Genomic DNA, 5,489 nt, shown 5'->3' on the forward strand with positions numbered 1-5,489 from the left:
TTCTAGCATGAATAATAAACATTTATCATGATATAAGGAAATAAATAATAACTTTATTATTGCCTCTAGGGCATATTTCCTTCATAGGATGGTTGATGATGACGACGGCGACAAATCCCCTCTCCGGAGCCCCGAATGGACTCCAGATCAGCCCTCCCGAGAGAGATTAGGGCTTGGCGGCGGCTCCGTATCGTAAAACACGATGAAACTTTCTCTCTGATTTTTTTCTCTCCACGAGACGGTATATATGGAGTTGGAGTTGAGGTCGGAGGAGGTCCGGGGGGCCCACGAGATAGGGGGGCGCGCCCTAGGGGGGGTGGCGCCCCCCTGTCTCATGGACAGGCCTTGGGCGCCCTGGCCCTAATTCTTTCGCCAATTTTTTTATTAATTCTGAAAAGTCCCTCCGTGGATTTGCAGGTCATTCCGAAAACTTCTCTTTTCTACACATAAAACAACATCATGGTAGTTCTGCTGAAAACAGCGTCAGTCCGGGTTAGTTTAATTCAAATCATGCAAGTTAGAGTTCAAAAACAAGGGCAAAAGTGTTTGGAAAAGTAGACACGTTGGAGACGTATCAACTCCCCCAAGCTTAAACCTTTGCTTGTCCTCAAGCAATTCAGTTGATAAACTGAAAGTGAAAAAGAAAAACTTTTACAAACTCTGTTTGCTCTTGTTGTTGTAAATATGAAAAGCCAGCATTCAAGTTTCAGCAAATATTACGAACTAACCATACTCACAATAACACATAGGTCTCACAATTACTCATATCAATAGCATAATGAGCTAGCGAGCCATAATAATAAAACTCGGATGAAAACACTTTCTCAAAATAATCATAACATGATATAACAAAATGGTATCTCGCTAGCCCTTTCTGAGACCGCAAAACATAAATGCAGAGCACCTTTAAAGATCAAGGACTGAATAAACATTGTAATTCATGGTAAAAGAGATCCAGATAAGTCATACCCCATATAAACCAATAATAATGAATGCAAATGACAGTGCGCTCTCCAGCGGGTGCTTTTAATAAGAAGGGTGATGACTCAACATAAAAGTAAATAGATAGACCCTTCGCAGAGGGAAGCAGGGATTTGTAGAGGTGCCAGAGCTCGATTTTAAAATAGAGATTGAATAACATTTTGAGCGGCATACTTTTGCTGTCAACGCAACACCTATGAGATAACTGTATCTTCCACACTAAATGCATTATAGGCATTTCTCAAACAGAATGGTAAAGGTTTATACTCCCCAACCACCAACAAGCATCAACCCATGGCTTGCTCGAAACAACGAGTACCTCAAACATACAACAGCCCTGGGGGAGTTTTGTTTAATTATTTTGATTTGCTTTGATCTTTTTGGATCATGGGACTAGGCATCCCGGTTACCGGCCCTTTCTCGTGAATGAGGAGCGGAGTCCACTTCTCTGAGAATAACCAACCTAGCATGGAAGATATAGGCAGCCCTAGTTGTTACATGAGCTGCTTGAGCATACGAAACAAAATTTCATTTGAAGGTTTGGAGTTTGGCACATACAAATTTACTTGGAACGACAGGTAGATACAGCATATAGTAAGGTATAGTGGACTCATATGGAACAACTTTGGGGTTTAAGGAGTTTGGATGCACAAGCAGTATTCCCGCTTAGTACAGGTGAAGGCTAGCAAAAGGCTGGGAAGCGACCAACTGAGAGAGCGACAACAGTCGTAAGCATGCATTAAAATTAATTCACACCAAGTACAAGCATGAGTAGGATATAATCCACCATGAACATAAATATTGTGAAGGCTGGGTTGATTTGATTCAACTACATGCGTGAACATGTGCCAAGTCGAGTCACTCAATTCATTTAAAGGAGGATACCATCCCATCATACCACATCATAATCATTCTAATAGCATGTTGGCATGCAAGGTAAACCATTATAACTCATAGCTAATCAAGCATGACACAAGTAACTATAATCTCTAAATGTCATTGCAAATATGTTTACTTCATAATAGCTGACTCAGGAACGATGAATCATCATATTTACAAAAACAAGAGAAGTCGAGTTCATACCAGCTTTTCTCATCCCAATAAGTCCATCATATATCATCATTATTGCCTTTCACTCACACGGCCGAACGAAGTGTATAATAATAAGAGTGCACGTGCATTGGACTAAGCTGGAATCTACAAGCATTCAACTCAAGAGAGAAGACAAGTAATATGGGTTCTAAATATAAATAAACAATCATGCATATAAGAGCCACTAAGCATTTTCAATAAGGTCTTCTCGACCCCCAAAGGAAAGAAAAGAAAATAAAAATATTTACATGGGAAAGCTCCCAACAAATAAAAGAAGAACTAGAAATCTTTTTGGGTTTTCATTTTAATTTCTACTACAAGCAAGGAATTTAAACTAACTAATTTTTTTGGTTTTTCTCAAGGTTTATCAAACACACAAGAAGAAGACTAGAAAAAGGAATTTAAACTAGCATGGATAATACAATGAAAGAGTATGAGCACCGACGACTAGTGTGTGAACATGAATGTAAAGTCGGTGAGAAATACGTACTCCCCCAAGCTTAGGCTTTTGGCCTAAGTTGGTTTAATACCAAGGACCGCCGCTACCCTCTCCGGTGTAATGAGAGGTGTAATCAGGATACCACTGGTTGGTCATCTCTGGATCCCACTGGACAGATGATGCACGATAGGGGTCCAGCTCAGGTTCCAGTTCAGGTTCAGGTTCTGGAGTAAAAGCTTGAGCTCGATGACTGTTTACCGCCTCCGGTGTGACAAGAAATTTTTCTGCAAGCAAATCAAACAACAGAGGTGTAGGCAAGATAATAATCTCAAAGTGTTTCTTATTGAATCTAAGTTTATATAAGAGCATCCTATCTTCGTTATCAACAATAAACTTATGTGCTACCATGCTCTTGTAATCTAAAATGTGAAGAGGCAATTTAGTCTCTTTTTCCTCATGATGCCTAATGGGTATTTGAAAATGTCTAGCAAGACGTGCAGCATAGATACCTCCAAATATGGGGCCTTTTGTACGATTAAGGGCTAGCCGTTTAGCAACAACGACACCCATATTAAAACTAGTGTCTCCCAGCAAAGCATGTTGAAGCATGATAATATCAGGAACACTCAAGTTTCCACTATTCCCATGACCAATCAAGCATCTACTAGCAAATATGGTAAAGTAGCGTAAAACAGGAAAGTGTATGCTAGAGACTTTTGCTTCGGAACCCTTCTTTGGCTCTTCTACAACAATAATATTAACAAAGCCAACCACATCTTCACGATGGGGTTCCTCTAGTTCTCCCTCATAAGGTATCCTACATACCGTGCAAAAATGATGTAAAGACATTTCTTTGAACTCGTCATATAAATAAAATGATACTTCAGGCGGTGACTTTTTAGGATAATAATAAAAGTTTTGCACGAAAGTATTGGCGAGTAAGAGATACTGATCGATTCGGTCGTTGATGAAACCGGTGAGGCCTGCAGTCTTGGTTAAAGCATAAAAGTCTTCATAAATTCTAGCCTCTCTCAAGAAATCATCACATGGCCATTCACACGGTCGTACTTCCGCTAAGCGAGGAAGATTATACTTGGGTTCTTCCTTCTCTTTGTCTTGTTTTTCCTTAGAGCTTTGGCTAGAAGAGCCTTTAAAGAACCTCCTTAACATATTCTGAAAAATTCTGAAATTTTAGTAACTTCAAAATAAAAGTGCATAAAACTAAACAAGATTGATAGCAACTACTCCTACAAGTGCCTAGAGCCTATATCATGCATTAGAATTACTTGGGACCTCAAAAATTTAACATGCAAGCTCAAGAACAGGGTCACCAAGGCAGAAAGGATTTACAATGAATAAAGACTAGAACAAAAACTAATTGGACCAATGGAGGAGTCACATACCAAGCAACAATCTCCCAAAGCAGTTTTGTGAATGGAGCTTTGAGCTAAGAGATCGAAAATCGCAGCAAAACAAGCTAGAACTCGTGCTTGAGCTGGATGGGGATTTTTTTGGGTAGAATATGGAGTGTGTGGGTGCTTGCATAAGTGGAGGGGAGCCACCAGGGGCCCACGAGACAGGGGGCGTGCCCTACAGGGGGGCACGCCCTCCTCTCTCGTGGCCTGGTGCTTGCCCCTTTTGAAGTGTTTTCAGTGCCTAAAATCCTCAAATATTCCAGAAAAAATCATACTAAATTTGCAGGGCATTTGGAGCACTTTTATTTTTGGACTATTTTTTATTGCATGGATAAATCAGAAAACAGAGAAATAATATTATTTTTGCTTTATTTATTCTAAATAATAGAAAGTAAAAAGAGGGTATAGAAGGTTGTGCCTTCTAGTTTCATCCATCTCATGATCATCAAAATGAACCCGCTAACAAGGTTGATGAAGTCTTGTTAACAAACTCATTCCGAATAACACGGAACCGGAGAAATTTCGAATAACACTAAGTTACCTCAATGAGGATATGAAAATCCCCAACAATAAGAATATCATACTTTTTCTTGACAGTAGGGAGAGGAAATTCAAAACCTCCAAAAATTATAGTTGGAACTTTTTCAATAGAATTGATGCTATGAACTTGAGATTGTTTCCTCGGAAAGTGTACCGTATGCTCATTGCCATTAACATGAAAAGTGACATTGCCTTTGTTGCAATCAATAACAGCCCCTGCAGTATTAAGAAAAGGTCTACCAAGGATAATAGACATACTATCGTCCTTGGGAATATCAAGAATAACAAAGTCTGTTAAGATAGTGACATTTGCAACCACAACAGGCACATCCTCACAGATACCGATAGGTATAGCAGTTGATTTATCAGCCATTTGCAAAGATATTTCATTAGGTGTCAACTTATTCAATTCAAGTCTATGATATAAAGAGAGAGGCATAACACTAACACCGGCTCCAAGATCACATAAAGCAGTTCTAACAGAATTTCTTTTAATGGAGCGTGGTATAGTTGGAACACCCGGATCTCCAAGTTTCTTTGGTATTCCACCCTTAAAAGTATAATTAGCAAGCATGGTGGAAATTTCAGCTTCCGGTATCTTTATTTTATTTGTGATGATATCCTTCATGTATTTAGCATAAGGATTTACTTTAAGCATATCAGTTAAGCGCATACGTAAGAAAATAGGTCTAATCATTTCAGCAAAGCGCTCAAAATCCTCATCATCCTTTGACTTGGATGGTTTAGGAGGAAAGGGCATGGGTTTCTGAACCCATGGTTCTCTTTCTTTACCGTGCTTCCTAGCAACAAAATCTCTCTTATCATAACGTTGATTCTTTGATTGTGGGTTATCAAGATCAACAGCAGGTTCAATCTCTACATCATTGTTATTACTAGGTTGAGCATCCACATGAACATCATTATTAGCATTATCATCAGGTTCATGTTCATCTACGGATTGTGTTTCAGCATCAGAGATAGAAGTATTATTGGGATTCTCAAGTGTGTCTACAGCAGGTTCA

Source organism: Triticum dicoccoides, chromosome 1B (genome assembly GCF_002162155.2).
Source record: "Triticum dicoccoides isolate Atlit2015 ecotype Zavitan chromosome 1B, WEW_v2.0, whole genome shotgun sequence".
NCBI lineage: Eukaryota > Viridiplantae > Streptophyta > Magnoliopsida > Poales > Poaceae > Triticum > Triticum dicoccoides.